Source organism: Tenrec ecaudatus, chromosome 14 (genome assembly GCF_050624435.1).
Source record: "Tenrec ecaudatus isolate mTenEca1 chromosome 14, mTenEca1.hap1, whole genome shotgun sequence".
In the NCBI taxonomy this organism is placed as follows: Eukaryota; Metazoa; Chordata; class Mammalia; order Afrosoricida; family Tenrecidae; genus Tenrec; species Tenrec ecaudatus.
The window spans coordinates 105,672,021-105,695,222 of record NC_134543.1 but is presented as its reverse complement, the minus strand read 5'-3'; the positions used below and the strand labels follow the sequence as shown (position 1 = coordinate 105,695,222).

Genomic DNA, 23,202 nt, shown 5'->3' with positions numbered 1-23,202 from the left:
TGGAGACAGATAGAAGAGCGGTGTTTCGGTTCCTAAGACCATCGGAAATGTGTTTTCTTTCTTTCTTTCCTTCCTTCCTTCTGTCGGAATGTTTCCTTCCTTCCTCCCTCCCTCCCTCCTTGGAAATGTGTATTCTCTAATGGTCTCAGGCGACCCTTGTGAAAGGGTCGTTTGACCCCCAAATGGGGTTGTGACCCACAGGTCGAGAAGCACTGTTCTAGAGAAATACAAACTATGAATGGGTAAGTGCACACTCATGTTCATCATTATTCAAAATAGCAAAAAGAAGAAAACAACCTAATGGTGAAGAATGGCTAAATACACTTTGGTACTTACACACAATGGGATACTACACAACTTTAACGGTTAATGATGAATCTGTGAAACGCCTCATAACATGGATGAAACTGGAGGACGTTATGCTGAGTGAAGTTTGTCAATCACAAAAGGACACATAGTGTTCAAAACCACTGTTGTAAAATAAAAGGTTTTCACACTAAAAGAAACATTCTTTGATGGTTCCCAGGGATGAGAAGGGAAGGGAAACGTCATGCCAACTCATAGCAACCCTGTAGGGCAGGGTACAACTGTCCAGTCTTTCTTCCAAGGAACGGCTGGTGGTTTCAAACTGTGGACCTTTTTGGATCATAGCACAATGTGAAACCAGTATGCAACCAGGGCTCCTTTGGGTAGAAGGTAGACAAGTGTTAACTTGGGTAAAAGAGAAAGGCCATCTACAATTAGACAGAGGTTGGCAAAAAATGATGGAGGCAAGGGAAGTCAATGGGAGATTTGCAAGAGCTAAAGGCAACAGAGGTAAAAAACTGTTAATATACCTAATCCTACAGTAACAGTGATCTACGAGAAGCTTGGTAAGGCACATGGCTGGAACACCGGTGGAAGAGAGTGGGAGTACACCCATAATAAGTATAGATCTGAAAGATTTATCTGTGTTTACCATTGCCACAAATATATGCATCTAGGGGGTCACTGAGCCTGTGGGATAGGCCATATGGTCTCTGAGGGGGAGCACCAAGGTCAGTTGACAGAACAGTTCACAAAGACAATGCTCTATACCCCACTTTGGTGAGTAGCAACTGGGATCTCAAAAGCTTGTGAGCAGCCTCTCCCCATTGGGAGGAAAGAAAGGTGATGAAAACCCCAAGACATATGGAAACACTGGTCTAATGAACCAATGAACCACGCAAGCATCTCCCCATCTCCGAGACTGGTAGAACTAGATAGCGATTGGCTACCACTACCAAGTGCACTGAAAAGGGTAACATGAGAAGATCCTACACAGTGAGAAAAAATGTAGAAAATAAAAAATTACAAGTCTTACTGGTCAAAAAGAGACTAGTATGGTAGTACCTTCAAAATTATGGTTCTTAGGTACCCCTCAGTTCTGGCACAGAACTCACCCCATGTTAGAATAATCAATTATTTAAAATCAAAAGGGCAGTATTTACCCCAGGACAAAGTTCAGAGGGTAAAGGAAGGATAAGGAAATGGAAAAAGAAAAAATAGAAGTGGGACAGTGTGCTAAGTTAGAGTTCACTGAAAAGATCACAATGCATAAACTGAAACAAAATGCTATGAATTGTAGGATGTAAAATTGATAATGTGCTATGTAAACCTCCACCCAATCCAAAATTCAAATGCACAAAACAAAATGAAAGCTTATGAGCAGCCATATTAGAGTATAATTATCATGAAAAAATAAGAACAATTTATAAATGATCAAGGGTTTGTGAGGGAAGGGGGGGATGGAAAAAAATGAGGAACTGATACCAAGAGCTGAAGTAGAAAGAAAATGTTTTGAAAATGATGGTGGCAACAAATGTACAAATAGGCTTGACATAATGTATTTATGAACTGTGATAAGAGTTGTATGAGCCTCCAATAAAATGTTAAATAAATAAATAAATAAACAGATTTTTAAAAAGAAGACATTTGGCAACAACAACAAAAATAAAGTACAATTATAGTCTTTCCCTGACTGAAGGAAAGAAAAATTAATGGGAAAAAAGTGGAAGCAGGGGACTGTGAAGTTTACAGAATACTGAAATGTTTCATTTAAGTTTTGGATTTTAAAATGCAAAAAGCATATTGGTATTGTTTGTTTTCCTTGGATATTTCAAAACCAGAAATGGAATGTAAGGAAAAGCAAGGTGGTGAAGAGAGAGGGCGTCTGGAAAAAGATGCAGAGAAGGAGCTGACTACAGGTTTTGGAGGGAAGTGCAGTGCTTAGGGAAGAGGAAAACACAATGTTTTCCAGATGAAGAACTGTCCTCTTTCCTTACTACCCTTCTAGCCAATCTGAATAGTATTCTTACATCCAATCCAAGGGTAAGGCAAGAGCTTGAAACCCAAGAAACTTGAGGCCCAGGAAATCACCATACCCCAGGCCACACTAAAATCTCCAAATTCACCTCATATCAAGCCCAGAATATTCTCCTGGAAAACAGGGAGCCATTCCTCAGACCAACTGCAGCGTTTTGTCTGGAGATTCATTCTTACACATAGATTGGGTTCCCCCGAGACTAAGGTTTCCAGTGTCTAATTCTTCAGATGTGGACAGCCTATTCCTTCTTCACAGCCTTGGTTCTTAGTCTGGACACTGCTGAAACCTGTTCACTTTTAGTGACCCTGCTGGTACTTGAAATACCAGTGTCATAGCTTACAGCAGCATGGCGACATTAGCCACCAGAGAATGGAGACTGACACTTTAGACAACGGCCACAAACAACAACGATTGAGAGGCTGGCACAGGACTAATCAGTGTTTTGTTCTTTATACACAGGGTAGCTATAAGTTGGAACCAACTCAAACACACCTAACAACAACAGCCAAGATTAAAGGCTAGAAAGTCACTCTTAAGAAAACACAAACAAAAAAACAGAATAAACTACAAAATAAAACTTTCCGATTCATGTGCTCTGCAAGTGGAGGGTGAGGCCCTTGGAGGTTCCTGCCGTGGCTCCTGAGCTGGTTCTGCACTCCTGCTCAGGTATTCCTCCCATGAAACAGCCACATTCAGCTGCAAACTTTCCCCACCCCTGCCATGCAGCCCGGCGTGCTTTCCGGAGATAGCGGGTACTTTTTGAGACAGCGATACCTGAAACTTTCCTTCATAAAAATTCACGTGGATTTACTAAATAAATAAATTAATTAATAAAGCTTTCCTTGAACCAGAGTGCTGGGCTCTCAGAGAAACCCAAATGACTTCAAATGCAAGAAAAGACAGCCCTTCTAGAGAAGGGACAGCATGTAAGCACTATGATAGAGCAAAGAAAGGAAAAAGTGACACCATGAAAACGAATTTCTCTAAAACCGTTAATAGGCTGCTAATGGGTAAATAGGGCTAGTAGGATCCATAGTACTCTCTGGGTACCACAGCCACATGAGGAATTAAAATTCATTTGCAGGATCCTCTGTATAGACCTCTACCAAGTAGATCATCATCATAATGAAAACGAATAGGAAACTAGAGGGAGTCTCTTCAGGGTAGGGCTGGAGGAGGGAGCAAGCTTCATACCGGAAAAATACAAAGCCCTACAGGAGCCCCAGTGGGTTATGCATTGGACTGCTAACCCAAGGTCAACAGTCTGAGACCACCAGCCACTCCTTTGAGAGAAAGATGAGGTTTTCTGCTTTTAAGATTTATAACCTCACAGAGGCATTTCTAACTCTGTCCTACTCTGATTCTGAGGGTCACTTGGAATCAACTCAATGGCAGTGGGTACTATGAGTTAGAAATCTGGTAGTGTAGTGGACTGTTAGGATAAGTGATAGTTCAAATCCAACTGCTGCTCCCTGGGTGGAAGATGAGGCGGTTCACTCCACTGATGACGTATAGCCTCGAAAATCCCAAGGAGCATTTCCATTCTGTCCTACAGGACTGCTTTAAGTGTGATTCAGCTTGATGGCCGTGGGTTTTAACCATAGAATTGGAGCAGAGTTGAAGGCAACTAGAAGCAGGAAGGTTAAATCCCTGGAAGCAGGTCAACAAGCCTCGTCAGACCCAGGACACAGGGGAAGACTATTATTACTGGTCACGGTGAGATAAACTCTCAACCACTCGAGGCAGGAAAAGCCTGGGATCTAAGATCTTAATACAAACGCCATTAGAGCTCTCCCTACTGTTGCGGTGAGGGACAGAGACTCTTCTGCATAAGGCCCACAAAGACTCATGGTATGGTCTGGCTGCCGTGGAGGGGGGTAAACAGTACTGAGAGCCCCACTTCTGATGACCATGTACCCAGAGCCTGGATCAGGTCAACAGATCCATTCCTGACCAGGCTATCAAACTAACAAGCATCAAGTGAGCACATCTAGCCAACAGCTGACCATTGGGAGAGGTGTAGGAACATAGATGGTAGATATACCTTCTTAATCTGTAATCCCTCAGCTAAATACAAAGTGAACTGTAGAAATCAAAACCAATGGTGAACAATGGTTTTTGTTTAAAAACCCTATCCAGTGGTGCACTTAAGACAGCGGTCTCAACCCATAAGTCGTGACCCATTGGGGGTCAAACGACCCTTTCACAGAGGTTGCCCGATTCATAACAATAGCAAAATTATAGTTATGAAGTAGCAACGAAAATAATTTTATGGCTGGGGGTCACCACAACAGGAGGAACTGTATTAAAGGGTACAGCATTAGGAAGATTGAGAACCACTGACTTAAGGTATTCTTTGCAACCATAAACAACTCCTAACTAACTAAAGTGATTCAACCCCCTACACTCAAGGTACAGGTATACAATTTTGAAGTATAAACATTATTTACCCAGTCTTTAATGTACTATTCATGACACCTCTCCAAAACTCCAAACTCACTACCATGGAGTTGATTCTGATTCATAGCAATACAGGCACAGTAGAACTGCCCCTATGGGTTTGCAAAGCTGTAAATCCTTATGGGGGCAGAAAGCCTCATCCTTCTCTGGTGGAGTGGCTGCTAGGTTGGAACTGCTGAACCGAACCTCAAACCAATTATTGATGGGGGGAAAAATCCAGAAAAAGCAATGACACCAAGTTTAGTTTTTTTTTTTTAAAGATTAGTAAAATTGATAAACTTGTAGCACAACTAAGAATAAAAAGAGGAAAAAAACCCACAAACTAAAAGTATACTTTGGTTAACATTTGTTGAGGCCTTGCATTGCGTATGTCTCTTCCATGGGCTGGGGCACCCAGGTATCTTAAGACTAAGACACCAGATCTTCATCTTGAGACCCAAGTCCACTTTTGCCAGCTGCTTGCTGCGTGTGGCTCAGAAACCAGTCTGCAGCAATGTAAGGAAGCCCAGGTCCAAATTTCTAACCCCAGCCCCCTAGACTCCTTAACTCAGTGAGTCCTAGGCCCTGCATTATGCCTATGCAACATCTGTAATAACCTAATTTGATTATATAAACTTAAATGTAAAGGGGGGAGTTTTAAATACACACACATCAACAGAAGAGTGGATGAAGGGAGACATCAGTAACTATAAGACATAAAAATATAATAATTTATAAATTATCAAGGGTTCATGAGGGAAAAAATGAGAAGCTGTTGCCAAGGGCTCAAGTAGAAAGAAAATGTTTTGAAAACAACGATGACAACATATGTACAAATGTGCTTTATGCAATGGATATACGTATGGATTGTGATAAAAGCTGTAGGAGCCCCCAATAAAATGATTTATAAATAAATAAACACATACATAACCCTATGTACATTAGAATAATTTAGCTCATCCTGTAGGTTCTTTTGAGCTCCTTTATTAGCCAAGTTCTTTTCATTACTATCAGTAATAACTGAAAAAAAAATTGGGAAATCAGTACTCTAGGAAATAGACCTAGTGAATGCAAATTATATAATTAAGTAGATTACATTATAAAACACAGCAATGAGAATATGCATTTTAAACTAAGGATTCATGACACTGAAACAGAGTATAATGAGTCAGAAGAATTGGCTTGAAGGAAACAACAATCAAAGCATTCTACTTTAAAAAAATTTTTTGAATCAGAAGCTTAATTGCCCCACAATCTAAAACCCGCCAAATCCAATTGCTTTCTACATACCTGTAAGCCCAGTTATAAGATAGGATGGGGGGTGGGGTGGAAGAGGAATGAGTCTCTTCTAAAAGTTTATTATAAATCACAAATATTAAACCTTACATTTTCTCTACCACTTCTGAATTTCACTTTCACATGATACCTCAAATGCAACTAACCCAAAACTAAATTCATTTTCCCCATCCTACTTCATGCCCAAACTGGCTCTTCCTACTATAATTTTGATAGCGCTATCATGATCTAGCCCAAGGTATCTTAAAACTTTTTACACTCATGAGCCCCCTTTTGCCTAAAAAATCTGCAGCATGGGCAAATGCTAGCAGAAACACCTCAGATTCCTTATGTGCTTGATTTTGATCATTGTGCATTAGGAAAACTTTACTGTTGCCAAAATTGTCTGACCCCATGTTTGACCTACAATTCAAGAAAACGGAGTCAAGCTATCCAGAAACTTACAAGTCACTTAAACATCCTACATTGTTCCTCCTCTTTGATTTTTCTCTCAATTTTATTTTTAAACTAGATAAGTTACAGGTTAATAATGGTGGTGGTGAATGCTTTCTTTCAATTTATTATTATATATATATTGTTTTACAATAAGCATGTAACTTGTATAGTCCACACTCAAAATAAACTAAGTCTTTACGAAAGAGCCTCTGCCTCTCCCTTCTCAAGTTCATAACTTCTTTTAAAGCCTTCCTCGGTACTGTACAAATCTATTTTTCCCACCAGAATTTCCTTAAATTACCTTCAAAATAAAAAACAAACTCTCTCTGGTATTGTATATCAAACCGTAAATGACCTTTCTCCAGCCTTTACTCCTTGCTATTTGCTGCCTCACCGTCAAAACTTCAGAAACCTGATTAAAAAAAGAAAGAAAAAAAACCTCTAGAAACCTGCCCACACTATGCTTACTTGTTTTCCATCTCATTGTTCTCTTTCAACTAACTCTTTGCCTCATGCATTAAAACTCAGCTCAAATATCACAAGTTTGCCAACAAGTGGTCATAATCACTGCCACCCCCAACCCCAGGCCTGTGTAAGACTTGTTATCTCTAGCTTTTCAAACAAATCACATTGAAACAATCTATGTATCTTTATTTACACTATCCTGACTATAAAAGTAGTCTTCACTACACTTGATCTTAGCCAAAAGTCCGAGAAGCAATTAAAAGTAGTCTTAAAGACCAATCTAGTTTCTGTTTACCAGTGCACAGACCAGGCCAGCCCAATCTTTGAACCATATTTTTTCTCATTTTTCTCAACAAGACTTAAGAATGGACATGAAACTACATCAATGAAACAATAATCCCTGCAGTAAATAATTCCTGCTAATAAAGTGCCAAACCCAAACCAGGTCTACTGTCATCAAGTTGACTCCAACTCAGTGACCACATAACTGCTTTGATTGTTTTCATGTCATTTCCTCAATAGTAAAAAGCAGTTACTGGACACTAGGTCTGCACACCACTGCACATAAATTTTACCTAAGATAAATAATGAGCTGTCAAAATGGGGAGAAGTGATTAAATGAATTTTTTTTTATCTTCCCATAACATAAAAATCTTGCAGCACCTACCAAAGGTGGGGGGTGTGGGGGAATCATATAATTGTGACTGAGGGGAGCACATGATGGGGACCCAATGCCCATCTGTAGACAACTGGACATCCTTTGCAGAGGGGTAGTGAGGAAGAGATGAGTCACTCAGGGTTCAGTATAGCAACAATGAAACTCAAAACCTTCCTCTAGTTCTTAAACGCTTCCTCCCCTCCCAATTATCATGATCCCAATTCTACCTTGCGGACCTGGTTAGACCAGAGGATGCACAGTGGTACAGATGGGATCTGGAAACACAGGGAATCTAGGACAGATGAATCCCTCGGGACCAACGGTGAGAGTGGCAACACTGGGAGGGAAGTGGGTGTAGAAAGGGGGAACCGATCTCAGGGAGCTACATATAACCTCCTCTCTGGGGGAATGGACAACAGGAAAGTGGGTGAAGGGAGACACCGGGCAGTGTAAGATAAGATAAAATAATAATTTGTAAATTATTAAGGGTTCATGAGGGAAGGGGGAACAGGGAAGGAAAAAAGGAAAATGAGGAGCTGATTCCAGGAACCCAAGCGGAAGGCGAATTTTGAGGATGAGGGCAACGAATGTATAAGGGTGCTTTACTTAACTGATGTATGTATGGATTGTGATAAGAGCTGTATGAGCCCCAATAAAATGATTTTTTAAAAATCTTGCAGCATCTTACTTAAAAAAAATTTAACACATTAAGTCTTCAGAATATTTCATCGTCTACAAATCATTGACCCAGATGACCCTTCTGGGCTCTTCTAGCTCTAGAAGAATGTGGGTGTTAACTTATATTGTACCTTGCAAATGGTATCATTATTAAATTCATATTAATGAAAGGAAACACTAAGAGGCATGGTCTTTGGTGACACTAAATGACATCTTCAAAAGTGGCAGCATCTATATTTCTAGCCTGACTAATGAAGCATCAATAGCTTCAAGAATTGTAACTGTCAACTTGTACTTTCCATTTGTCTTTTCACCATATGCACTCACATTATTTGCTGAATAATCTGAGACAGTGGATCATAAAGAGAATGTGGCACCAGAATTGAAGTAAGATTCATTAACAGAATAGACAAAATAACCTTGCTTGCTGAAAGGAAGGAAACTCAAAGCACATACTGAATAAAGATCAAAACCTCCAGTCTTCAGAATGAATTATACTTCAACATCAAGAGATAAAAATCCTCAAAACTGGACCATCTTGATAAAAGAAAAAGACTGAAGTTGTCAAGGATTTAATTTTACTTAGAATTGCAGTCCACACCCATGGAGGCAGCAGTCAGGAAATCAAATGATATACTGCATTGTGCAGATCTGCTGCAGAAGACCTATTTAAAGTGTTAAAAATACATTACTTTGCGGACTAAATCATGGTATTTACAATGTCCTTATATGCTGATTTCATCCCATGAGGAAAATGAATTTGCTCAGTTAGCACATTGTCTTTCAACAATTTCAATGGAGAACCTTATCACAACTAACCTACACCCGATTTTGCTCCTGAGGGTTTCTTTTCGTTCCCCAAACTCAAAGAACATTAAAAAAAATCATTTTATTGGGGGCTCATACAACTCTTACCACAATCCATCCATCCATCCGTCCATTGTGTCAAGCGCATTTGTACATTTGTTGCCATCATCATTTTCAAAACATTTGCTTTCTACTTGAGACCTTGGTATCAGCTCCTCACCCCCCAATGAACCGTTGATAATTTATAAATTATTATAATTTTGTCATGTCTTACACTTCACCCACTCTTCTGTTGTCCGTACCCCAGGGAGGAAGTTGTATGTAAGTCCCTGTATTGGTTCCCCCTTTCTATCCCCACCTGCCCTCTACCGTCCTGGTATCACCACTCTCACCACTGGTCCTGAAGGGATCTGTCCGTGTTTCCGCTTCCTATCTGTACCAGTATACATCCTCTGTTCTAGCCAGATTTGTAAGGTAGAGTTAGGATCATGACAGTGGGTGGGGGAGAAAGCATTTAAGAACTAGAAGAAAGTTGTATATTTCATTGTTGCTACAGCACCAACTGGCTAGTGCCCTCCCCACAACCCATCTGTAAGGGGATGTCCAGTTGCCTACAGATAGGCTTTGGGTCCCAACTCCACACTCCACCCCCCCATTCACAATGATATGATTTTTCGTTCTTTGATGCCTGCTACCTGATCCCTTCAACACCTCGTGATCACACAGGTTGGTGTGCTTCTTCCATGTGGGCTTTGTTGCTTCTGAGCTAGATGGCCGCTGTTTACCTTCAAGTCTTTTAAGACCCCAGACAATATATCTTTTGATAGCCGGGCACCATCAGCTTTCTTCACCACATTTGCTTATGTGCCCATCAAAGAACATTTAAAAGGAATGTAATTTTAATCTGTCAAGGATGCCAAAACTGCTGTTTTCACATGATGTAAAATGAAGAACATAGAATTCTTCAGGGAACGATTAGAGATATGGAAGCTTTGCTTTCATAAATGTATAGACCCCGATGATAGATAAGTCAAGAAGCAATAGCTTCATTTTTGGGTTTAATTTTTTAAATAATGGTTTGTATAATTTTGTAGCTTTACAAATGTTTGTAGCAATACTTTTTGACTTAACCCCCTCCACTTCAAGACCAGGAAAGAACCCTAGTGGTACACTGGGGTTACGTGCCGGGCTGCACTTACAAATACTTAAGAGTCCGGGGAGCCCACAGGAGCAGTTCTACTCTGTCATATTCAATGGCAATGGGTAGTGAGTTTATAGTTTGAACGTGTGCAAAGAAACTACAAAAATTAAAGTTGCTCAGTTAAGCTGATAAATGAAATAGTGGAGCTATTTCTTCCTTAAAAACATTTTCTTCAAGCTGATGGTGCCAGGCTATCAAAAGATGTAGCATCTGGGGACTTAAAGGCCTGAAGATAAGCAAGTGGCCAACTAGCTCATTAACACCAAAACCCACATGGAAGAAGCACAGCAGCCTGTCCTGACAATATCACTGAAGACAAAGCGGGTACATAAGCAAATGTGGTGAAGAAAGCTGATAGTGCCCGACTATCAAAAGATACAGAGTCTGGGGTCCTATAGGCTTGAAGATAAACAAGCAGCCATCTAACTGAGAAACAACAAAGCCTACATGGCAGAAACACACCAGCCTGGGAGATCACGAGGAGTGGAAGGGATAAGGTACCAGGCAGCAAAGCCAAAAAAAAAAAAAAATCATAGCATTGTGAATGAGGGGGAGTGCAGAGTGGGGACCCAGAGTCCATCTGTGGGCAATTGGACATCCCCTGGCAGAAGGACCCTGGGGGGGGGGGGGGGAGGAGATGACAAGCCCATCAGGGGGCAGTGTAGCAATGATAAAACATACACTTTTCCTCTAGTTTGAATGCTCCCCACACCCCCGCCCCAAAATTATCATGATCCCAATTCTACCTTACAAATCTGGCTGGGCTAGAGGATGTACACTGGTACAGGTGGGAACAGGAAACACAGGGACTCCAGGACAGATGAACCCCTAAGGACCATTGCTGAGAGTGGTGATACTAGGAGAATGGAGGGAAGGTGAAGGAGAAAGGGGGAACTGATTACAAGGATCTACATATAACCACCTCCTTGGGGGACCGACAGTGGAGAAGTGGGTGAAGGGAGAAGTTGAACAGTGTTAAGATATGACAAAATAATAGTAATTTGTAAATTATCAAGGGTTCATGGGGAAGGGGGAAGCGGGGAGGGAGGGTGGGCAATTAGGAGCTGATACCAAGAGCTCAAGTAGAAAGCAAATGTTTTGAGGATGAGGGAAACAAATGCATAAGTGCTTGACATAATGGATGTATGTATGGATTGTGATAAGAGTTGTACAAGCCCCCAATAAAATTATTTAATTATTGAAACAACAACAGTTTCTTCATGAACAACGAAAAAGAATGCCTTTTCCGTATAATTATAAAATTTTCCTATATAAAAAAAATATGTGGGGTTGCTGGATGGTCCAAAACGCTCTCTGAAAAAACCCTAAGTTGATTTGTAAAAGATGGAACTATCCAGTTTATTAAGCACCAAAAATACCTGTAATGAAGTAGTCAATCAGATGTAGGTATTAAAAACTGCCATTAACACACCAACTTAAACCTTCTATATTCTCAGAAAAACCATTAGGGCAAAATCAGTATTTGTTACAAACAAAATGAGAATAGTTAAGATTTTTTTACCTAAGCTGTAAAAGAACAAAACTTGGAGAGGGCTTTAATTCTTAACTGACTTCCCTAAATATGATTTAAAAATCTTGTAAAAAGAACATTCTATTTCATGTTTTAAAAAATCATACCAATAATATAACACAATGTGTTATTCTCAACAAGCTCATAGAAAACTTTACTCAGGCCACCGTTCATCATCCTATTATCATTTCTATGAAATGTGCCAACACTTAGTAACACTTGCTGATCATTGCCCTTCTCATCCAAACTCTTAATACTTTTGTTTCAATTGAGGTTTTTCTCTATTTCATTCTATCATTGTTGTTGAGCCATTGTCTTGATTTTGTTGTCTGTCTATATATGAAACCCAGATTAGGGAAACCTGCAGAGATAACAACTGGATTAATAAATTCAAAGGGACGTGGTAGGGAAGGCGTGCAGGAATGGGGCGCTAACAACAAGTGCAAGAAAAAAGGTCATGGAATTTATTGCGGTGATGGTTGCACAACTCATAAATGTGACTGAACTACTGAAATGTACATGGGAATTGTATATGGATGAAATTGTTAAAAATAATTTTAAAAATATGCTGAGGCTAACTGTATAAAAATGTTAATATGTACTTACTGAGTACATTAACATAGAAATTATAAAGATTAAAGAAATCTTAATTTTAGCACAATTTTCCTAGCAGTGGGCAAGAGTAGAAATGTACTTACTTTTATATCTTTTGCTAACTACTTCTACTTAAAGGAAGTTAATTTTATATTGAAACTACTCACAGGTTAGTAGAAATCTGGAACACTTAGGACATAATTTAATAGTCAACATTAGTGAGATATTGACAAAAATGAAAAACAGTAACTAGAAATCTTCAAACTCATTAAGTAAAACTCTAGGTTTTGTCCCCAATCCACTCCCTATGCTTTTTTGGACATTGGTCCAACTTTTTCTTTAAGCATCTAGAGCAATGGTTCTCAATCTTCCTAATGCCACACCCTTTAATACAGTTCCTCATGTTGTGGTGACCTCCCCAACTATAAAATGATTTTCATTGCTACTTCATAGCTATAATTTGGCTACTGTTATGAATCAGGCGACCCCTGTTAAAGAGTCATTCGACCCCCAAAGTGATCATAATCCAACCCACAGATTGAGTGCCGCTGAATATGCTTCAAGTCTTAGCAGTAATTGTTAACATCCAAGGAGGTCCACAATCCAGATTGTGCTTGGTCCTCAAATCCTATCATTAGCAATGTTTCTGTATCTGATATAAATGCCTTGCATTTTTGTTAGTCTTATATCTTTCTTCTTTTAAAAAAAAAACATTTCATTGGGGCTCAGACAACTCATTACAAGCCATACACACATCCATGTGTCAAGCACATTTATTGCCACCATCATTCTCAAAACACTTGCTTTCTGCTTGAGCCCTTGGTATCAGAGTCTTGTATCTTTCAAGAGAGCCCGTCTTCTAACAGCTTGGAGAGGTCCATCTGTGTTTTTGAGTTTCATTGTGGCAGTTCAGTATGTCTAAGTCGCAAGTAACAGCGGTCTTTAATCACCTTTTGCTTCACTTCCTTATTGGAACTTCTTTCCTTCTTGCTGCTACAATCACTAGCACTGGCTTTACTGCATTTGGGAGCCATGATGCATTTCATAGAAATATTGTCAAAAGAAAATTAAAACAGAGAAAACTACAACACTCAAAACAAAAAAAAACAACACCCTAAGAACAGTGGTTCTCAATCTATGGGTCGTGACCACTTTAGGGGTTGAACGACCCTTTCACAGGGGTCACCCGATTCATAACAGTAGCAAAATTAAGAGTTATGAAGTAACAACGAAAATAAGTTTATGCTTGGGGGGGTGGTCACCACAACTGTATTTATTAAAGGGTCACGGCATTAGGAAGGTTGAGAACCACTGACCTAGACACATGAGACTCACAACACTGGATGCTGCTCTCTGTAAGCAGAACACACATTGTTACATGGCACACTTTTTAGATGGAAGTACATTATAGCACATACAAAAGAAGCCAGTAAGATAGACACTTATTCTGGCCGTTGGGACATGTATTACTTTTAGATAGCATATACTGTAAAGTATACTGTACCATTAAATGCCTAGCAGTGCAGCTGCTTTGTATACAAAGTTGTGTCCCTTTGGGAAACGGCTGTGTTCACAGTGATCTATCTGTTCTCCAATCAGGATTTCTGAACTGCGCTACAACCCTAGGAGCGAGCCCTGGTAGTAGTGATTAAAACACTTGCTACTAAGCAACAAAGTCCACATGGAAGCAGTACACCAGCCTGTGATCCTGAGGTAGAGATGGGATCACGGATCAGGCATCAAAGACCCAGAACAAAAAATCTTATCGATGTGAATGAGGGGGAGGGCCAAGTGGAGACCCAAAGCCCATGTGCAGACAACTGGACATCCCTTTACAGAAGTTAAGAGACCAGTCAGTCAGGGTGCAGTAGAGCACGATGAAGCATACAACTTTCCTCTAGTTCTTTAATGCTACTCCCAGAACCCCCACCACGATCATGACCCCAATTCTACTGTACAAAGCCAGCTAGACCAGAGCATGCAAATAAGCACTGGAAACATGGAAACACAGGGAATCCAGGGCAAATAAGCCCCTCAAGACCAATAACGAGAGAAGCCATATCAGGAGGGCAAGGGGAAGGGGAAAGGGATAGTGGGAGGGGGAAGGATAACAGAAAAGTGGGTGAAGGGAACATTGATCAATGTAATACAAGAAAAAAAATTATAAATTAGCGAGGCTTCATGAGGGAGAGGGTGGGAAAAGGAGGGTAGGAAAATAAATGAGGAACCAATACCAAGGGCTCAAGTAGAAACAAAATGTTTTGAAAATGATGAGGGCAATAAATGTAAAAATGTGCTTGACAATGGATGGATGTATGGATTGTGATAAGAGCTGTATGAGCAGGGAGGGAGGGGAAAATGAGGAGCTGATGCCAGGGGCTATGGTGGAGAGCAAATGTTTTGAGTATGATGAGGGCAATGAATGTACAAATGTGCTTTACACAATTGAGGTATGTATGGATTGTGATAAGAGTTGTATGAGCCCCTAGTAAAACAATTTTTTTAAAAAAAAAGAAGAGCTGCTTTCTGTACGAACCCCCAATAAAATGATTTAAAAACAAATACTGACTACTAATGAAAAGAACAGCAGTTGGAGCCTTTCGGTCGCCCTGCTTGAAAAAGCTGTGGCAATCCTCTTTTGTAGAGAGAGATGTACAGCCTTGAAAACCCCAAAGGGCAGTTGTACTCTGCACTACAGCTTGGCTAAGAGTCAGAATCCACTAGAGTCTGGTGCTTTTGATTTTTACTGTTATCTAACAAACCACAGCTACACATGCAGTTGGACAATGCCTGGAAGGGTATTGCGTGGTGTCATCATATCAGCTAAAGAGTGACGAGGGACAAAGACCGGCTGTCTACTCCTGTAAACTGTTGGTCTCAGAACCTCACAGGGGGTCCCTATGAGTCAGCATTGACTCCATGGCAGGAGTCTGGTTTGGCTTTCCCATGCAGTAACTAGAATAACAAGGTTTACGAAAAGCAAATCAATTTAAATTACTGTGAAAGGTAGAATCCTGTCAAAGAAGGAAATCTCCAATATTTTACACTAAAACAATCAAGAGAAAAGTAGTAAGCCTGTACCCTCCCAAAGACAGAAAATTTACAAGACTCCCCAAAATAACTGTCCTGTCAGTTCCTGCTCTCGTGAGTTTCATTCACCATAATGCTCAACCATTAAGTTTAATCAAAATTCTTGAGAACAGTCTTTTTGTTTGTTGCTACTACCGAAAAAGGGGTGGGGAAGGTATATTGCCAATTGAGAAACTGCACAATGATGGCTTGGAATGCAACAGTGAATCTTTTTATCAGTACATCAGAAAATTAAAGGATGATATAATTATCGTAATTTATCAAAATATACCAAAGTAGGTCTTTGCAAGGCCTGTGAGAGGTTATCTTCAAACATACATATTTGGGAAATAAAACAATGCAATTATTACTAACTAAAGCAAACAATCATAGTTTTTCCTCAACTAAAAAAAAGTATATATGTATGTATCCTGAATATTTTTGTTTAACAAATAATCACTCCTAAAATTTCTACTTAAAGACTAGCTCGAAAAAAGACCCCAAACAAACCAAAACAACACTAACTAGTCAACTTGAGAAATCTCTGAGACACTGCTGCTAACAGGGTCCTAATTTTCCTCTTACTTATTTTCAGTACTTTCCTGCTTTTCAAATTCCCAAACAACTTCTCAATATAGAAGGACTTAGTCCAAAGAGGGAGAAAACATTCTTCCAAAACCAGTCATTGATAAATTTCAATAAAAAATATTTCAAGCAGTGGTGTTAACAAACACAGGGACAAGGGAAAAACATGGGACCCCAAATGGTAGAGAGGGGGGAATGGCAGGCCTGGTGGGGAATGATCAAGGGTAAGGTTGCTTAGAGAAGAGGTACACTCTAGCCCAGGTGGCAACGAAGCATGGTAGTAGGGCAGGAGGAAAGTCAAGGGAGATGGAGGAAAGAGCTAGGAGTCAAAGGGCATTCATGGAGGTCTAGACAAGGACAAGTACATGCAAATATATATATAGGAGGATGGGGAAATAGATCTGTGTCTATATTTATAGGATAAGTATTAAGGTGGTGGAAGGACCTTGGGCCTCTACTCAAACACTCCCTCAATGCATGAATACCTTCTTTTATTAAATTGGAACTCTATGATGCTCACTCTCCCGACACAACTGCTGAAGCCAAAGTGGGTGAACAAGTAAATGTGATGAAGAAAGCTGATGGTGCCCGGCTATCAAAAGAGATAGTGACTGGGGTCTTAAAGGCTTGAAGATAAACAAGCGGCCATCTAGCTCAGAAGCAACAAAGTCCACATGGAAGAACACACCAGCCTGTGTGATCGAGTGGTCCCAAAGGGATCAGTTACCAGGCATCAAAGAACAAAAAATCATATCATTGACTGCACACCTCCATGATAGGATCGCTGAAGACAAATGGGTGCATAAGCAAATGTGGTGAAGAAAGCTGATGGTGCCCGGCTATCAAAAGAGATAGTGTCTGGGGTCTTAAAGGCTTGAAGGTGAACAAGCGGCCATCTAGCTCAGAAGCAAAAAAGCCCACATGGAAGAAGCACACCGGCCAGTGCGATCACGAGGTGCCAAGGGACCAGGTATAAGGCATCATGCAAAAAAAAAAATGTGTGTGTGTATGTATGTGTATATGTATGTATATGTGTATATATATATATACCATATTAAATGAAGGGGTAAGTGCAGAGTGGAGACCCAAGGCCCAAGTGTCGGCCAATGGAGATCCCCTCTATGAGAGGGGATGGGTTAATTAGGGTTTGAGGTAGTATCGATGAAGAACACAGCTTTCCCCCAGATCCTGGATGCTTCCTCCCCCCAACTACCATGATCCGAATTCTACCTTGCAGGGCTGGATAGGGCAGAGGCTGTACACTGGTACATATGAGGGCTGGATAAACAGGGAATCCAGGGTGGATGATACCTTCAGGACCAAGGGTGTGAGGGGTGATGCTGGGAGAGTGGAGGGTGAGTGGGTTGGAAAGGGGGAACTGATTACAAGGATCTACATGTGACCTCTTCCCTGGGAGAGGGACAGCAGAGAAGGGGGGGAGGGGAGACTCCGGATAGGGCAAGATATGACAAAATAACGATGTATAAATTACCAAGGGCACTTGGGGAAAAAAAAGAGGACCTGATGCAAAGGGCTTAAGTGGAGAGCAAATGCTTTGAGAATGATTGGGGCAGGGAATGTATGGATGTGCTTTATACAATTGATGTATGTATATGTATGGATTGTGATAAGAGTTGTATGAGTCCCTAATAAAATGTAAAAAAAGAAAAGAGGAGAAAAAATGATTAGGGCAAAGAATGTACAGATGTGCTTTATACAATTGATGTATGTATATTTATGGACTGTGATAAGAGTTGTACGAGCCCCTAGTAAATTGTTAAAAAAATATTTCAAGCATTAAAGTACCTTCCACTAGAGCAGCCCTGGTGGCATAGTGGTTACTCATTGGGCTGCTAACCACAAAGTCAGCAGTTCAAAACTGCCAGCCCTTCCCTAGGGAGAAAGAGGAGGCTTTCTACTCGAATAAAATATCTTCTACTAGTACACTGCTTTGCTTCTTTAACCAGAGCAGTACACCATTCTGACTCATTCGTTGCCATTATGTTGTCTGGGACTCACAGTGGTTCTAAAGGACAGGGTAGAATTGCTTCTGGGGGTTTCTGAGATTGTAACTCTTTAAAGCAGTAGTGAGCTTCCTCTTTCTCCCTTGGTGCATCTGATAGTTTTGAACTGCTGACCTTGCAGTTATAAGCCCAACACATAACCACTATGCTACCAGGGCTCCTAAATCATTCTAGCCCTAAAAATTATTAGTTATTAGAAAAGCCTGATTACTAGACTCCCAAGTGGAAGCATTAATGCACAGGTTTGTGCATAGGCTAGATACTCTCCATTTCAATCTAATTAATACATTTAATCTGTGTATATTAGTGGCTCTCAACCTTCCTAATGAGGCAACCCTTGAATACAGTTCCTTATGTTGTGGTGACCCCCGCAAGCATAAACTTATTTTCCTTGCTACTTCATCACTGTCATTTTGCTATTGTTATGAATCAGAAGACCCTGTGAAAGGGTCTTTCCACACACACACACACACACACACACACACACACACACACACACACACACCCCTCCCCAAATTGGTCGTGACCCACAGGTTGAGAACCTCTGGTGTTTATTATAAAATATGGGGTCCCAAATATCGTCAACTGACCAATTGTGACCTTTCTTTGAAGTTAAAAATCGTTAAAAGTATTTCACATGCTTTTTTAAAACGGGATTTTCGTTTTTCCATCATTTTGTAAAAAAAATACCATAGTAATTAAGGATCACAAAAATGAGATAAAAAACCACCAGAAATCACCAAACTCACCGCCATCAAGTGGATGCCGGCTTACGGAGACCCTATAGGACGAGACAGAACTGAACTGCCCCACTGTGGGTTTCAGAGACTTCACGGAGTAGAAAGCCACTTTCCACAGAGCAGCTGGCTGATGGTTTCAAACTGCCAACCTCACCCAATGAACACCCACTACTTTAATTGTACCCAAATTGAGTCAATTCCAATTCATAGTGACCTGACCAGGGCAGGCAGAACTACTTCATAGTGCTTCCAGGGCTGTAATTTTTACCAAAGTAGATTGTCATATTTTTCTCCCCCAGGTGGGCTCAAACCTCTAACTCTTAGGTTAGCAGCTAGCCTAGTGCGTATCCTCTGTACCACCAAGATTGTTTACACAAACTAAACCCACTGCCATCAAGTCAATTCACACTTATAGTGATCCTAAAGGGTAGACTATAAGCCCTATTTGTTCTTAATCTCCTAGGACTCTTGAAATTCACTCAAATTCCACCACCACCCCTACTCCCAATTCCCAAAGGCTCCACGAGAACTAAGGTTCTTATTATGCCTCTTCCATCTACCAGGTTAGTCTTCCTTAGGCAACGCTCTTATTCCTCACACAGATCTTGTTTTACTATCTCCAAACCTTCGCCAGTGCTAACAGCAAGTTTATTTGATAAAATAATTATTAATGCTATCAATAAAAAAGTTTAAAGTTTTTTGTCAGAAAATGTTGGCGGTTAAAAAAATCACAGTATATCTATCCAGTGCCCACTGCCACCTAGTTGACACCAACTCCTAGTCATCTACACAGGGTTCCCAGGGTGTAAGTCTAACACAGGGCTCCCAGGGTGTAAATCTTCACAGGGCGGCCAGCCTCATCTTTCTTCCTCAGAGCCACTGGTGGCTTTGAACTGTCAAAGTGAGGAGTCCCGACTTACCCAACAGTGCCACCAGGGCTCCTTCAAGTTAGGTACAATATACAGCAAGACATTTGCCATTTCCCTGTCATTTACATGTATAATTGTCATTAATTACGTTCATGTTGTGTAACCACAATCACTATCTCTTTCTAGATTGTGACTTTAAATAAATTTGGGCAATTCAGAAATAATCCTTAACATTCAGGAGAGGTACAATAAAATCAGGCTTTGGTAATTCTCAAGCCAACCAACTGGTTAGCCAATTTGTAGGTAGAGTGCAATTACAGTTTAAATTAGAATGTAATGCCATCATTCCGGCAGTAGTAAATACATGTCTGGCTTAGATACATGCCTCCTGGCAAATGTCAAGCAGTGGAAACTAAAGCTTAAACAGAACGGTTCTAATACAGATTCCAAATCTGTTAAATTCCCCATTCTCAAGAACCACCACCACCAAAAAAAGTCTATGTAGTCAAGCCAATTAAAACCATCGGCTAACTTTTTAACCTAATCAGAAAAATTACTTAAGAGCACAGCACACACGTAGTTTAAAGTATATCTTCTACTTTATGCGTTCACAATTAATTTACTAAAGAACAACTATGCTTATTTTAAATTCTGACACATTGCTTTATAATCCTGTTAATCCAAATGGGTCTCTTAAAAAATGAACACAGTGCTATTTTACACAATCCACAATTAACTTCCTGTAAGACTAGAGCCTAAAGTTTCTTTAACCAGCATTGGATGGATTCTATTATATTGCTAGTCTTACGAAGAAACCTCTTAAGCAGCGATCAGAAATTTGGGATCAACTAGATGAATTTTGGGGGGGAAAACAATTCTTAATTATTCAACAGCAAAAAAAGTAACCAAAAAATAACTGACTCAACTAAATTGTTCAAGAAACAATACATAGAATAAGATATTGAAAACCTATCAACGATTGGTATTTCTATACAGCAGAATTTGGGGTTTCCATTTACAAATCCACAAAGCTTTAAGGACCACACCACTCAGATTTTATGTTCTTTTATCTCATACTTATAGATTTGCTTCACATAAGCGCTGTTTTCACTTGACTTTCTTTATGACCTTGGACAAAGTCTCCTAAATGGAACTGCAATGGTCCTTTGACATTCCTATTGTTGAAATTTACATAACCCCAACATCATCCTAACAATAGCAAAGTTCTTTAAGTCATCTGTACAGAGAGCTGGAAAGCTTTTGAGCTACAAATACCAACTTGTTGTTTTACTTGAACCACAGATTTTTGAAAGCTGATCAGTAAAAACAAAAACCCAACAAGAGCTCCACATTCAAAAAGACTAGGGGGGAAAAAGAGGAAAAACTAGCTTTAATTTGCCATTTCCTCGATTTTATAAGCACAACAGTTGGACCACAACCCAAATTTTAAAACTTGGCAGGAACTCGGGGAACGGTAGGTAGGATGAAATATAAGTAATCTACAATCTGGAAATTACACAGATAAATCTTAATTTCAAATCACTAATTTGTATATGCATGATGGGCAATCATCTCCGTGATGTTTTATTAGCATTAAAAAAATAAATCCCTGCCTTGCAGGCACATCTACTAAGTACATTCCATTTCAGGCTCCCAGGGCAGTTCACGAGCAGTATCTCTTTAGGCTTCCCCAAGGTACGCTAAAGTGCTTAACATCATTCACACATCCAGCCACCACTAGGGTGAGAAGTAAATAAACAAGGTTTACTTATGTAATTATTTACCGCGGAATTTCAGTCAAGAATGAGAAAGTGAACAACCACACACAGGCATTTACTACTCAAAGAAAGAGGGGTGAACCTAAGGTAGCAAGGATCACTCTGGACCACAACCGAAATCAAAGGCCTTCCACGCGTTCTCTACAACCAGCGTTCTAGACTTGAAAAAGTAACAATGTCAAGTCAACATGTTAACAGTTCAGAAGATAAACAACTTAACAAAATCTCGACTTCCAGATCCTCCAGAGAGGTGCTCACAAAACCTGATACAGAGAGCAAAGCCCCCCCGCCCCCCAAAAGCATCCTGCTGGAAAGAATGAAATGCCCCAAACATCAGTTAGACCAAAAGGTATTAGAAAAGCTGATCTTCGACACCGACTGGCCGGCGGGATCCCAGGGTTTGGGGCTCGGAACGTGCGATCGGGGGGGTGGGGGTGGGTAGCAAAGTGAAATCTAACCCCAGAAATCACAACACAGGCCTCAGCCTCAGCGCTAAAGCTGGCGGGAAGTGAGCGCCCCTCCGGTTCCCGGGGGAAAGTCCGGCGGAGAGCGGCCGCGGGCAGCGGACGCACCCGGCGCCACCAGTGCATGCCTACCGAGGCGCCAGAGCCGCGGGAGGACCCGGTGGAGAAGGGGAGGAGATCCCGCCCGGCAGAGGGCCCTGGAAGAGGAGGAGGACTGAGGTCGGCAGCAGCGGCAGCGTCCGGACGGGAGCTATTACCTCACTGTGACGACAGAGAAGTGTCCTCGAGCCCCGGTGATGCTCCCGACTGCGCAGCGTGTGGTGTCTTCCCCGCTAAGCCCGCAGCAGCAACAGAACCAGACCCTTCAGCCAGTCGCCATTTCCCGCCTACCGACCTGCTGCACCGCACGGACAGGGACCCGGATGGAAAGCGGCCTCTCTGCGCAGGCGCCTTAACTTCCTCCTCCCCCTCCCGCCACAATTCCGCGAGGTGGGAGGGGAGGAATGCGGGCGGCAACAGCGGCAAAAAAAACCCAAAAACCCTGAGGGGGGTAAAAAAAAAACCTTTGGCTTCCGTGAAGAGCGCTATGGTTCCCGCCGCCAGAAGAAACGCGCGAATCGGAATTCCTAACAAAAACTGAAACCGGAGCCTTAGGACCGGGAGTAGCAAGGACAAAACCTATCAGGAGACGCCAGGGCTGGGAGATATTTGTGCTTTGGGGGCCTCCGTAGCGCTCGGGGTACTGGTGGCAGGGGGAGTAGCGAGTGGAGCGTTCGGAGGGAGAGGCGGGGGCTCAGAGGACGGTTTTTCCTCCCGCCGCTAACGGAACTGCCTAGGCGGAGGAGGGCGGGGGAGTGCTGGCCCTAGAGGCGGAGCGTCGGCGCGCGCGCGCGCCCGGGGAAAGCGAGCAGGCGCCGGGAGCGCGCCGGTGGGCGGGGCCGGAGCGGGAGGGGCGGGGCGAACGGCTTGGCGCGCCGCAGGAGGGGGAGACAGGCAGTCGCACCGACGGGGTGGAGGCGAACCGCCCTGCTTTGCTGCTCTACTTGCGGCCCCCGAGTGTCTTCCTGGCTCCCTGCCTAGAGGGCATGGCAGTTGCTCTCGGGTCTGTCACTCGAGTCACCCGGTGCGTCTGCCCGCGGAGCACTTGCATCACACCTGGCTCAGCGGACGGTCGGTTTCGCGGACTGAAAAGGAATCAATGCCCTGCGTCCAGTGCCAGTCCAAA

General features: G+C 41.6%; 1 protein-coding gene across 2 annotated transcripts in view; it reads right to left on the bottom strand.

Annotated features, from left to right (window-relative positions):
- The window catches only part of CTDSPL2 (CTD small phosphatase like 2), a 69,369-nt gene extending 46,563 nt beyond the window's left edge, over positions 1 to 22,806 (bottom strand). Inside the window, exon 1 of one of the 2 annotated variants that reach the window (XM_075530530.1) lies at positions 22,235 to 22,806. The gene's annotated coding sequence lies outside the window, so the exon portion shown is untranslated. Of the gene's footprint in view, positions 1 to 22,109; positions 22,131 to 22,234 lie in introns of those variants that run through there. The other variant, XM_075530531.1, reaches the window with a different exon arrangement.
- Positions 22,807 to 23,202: the final 396 nt, after the last annotated feature.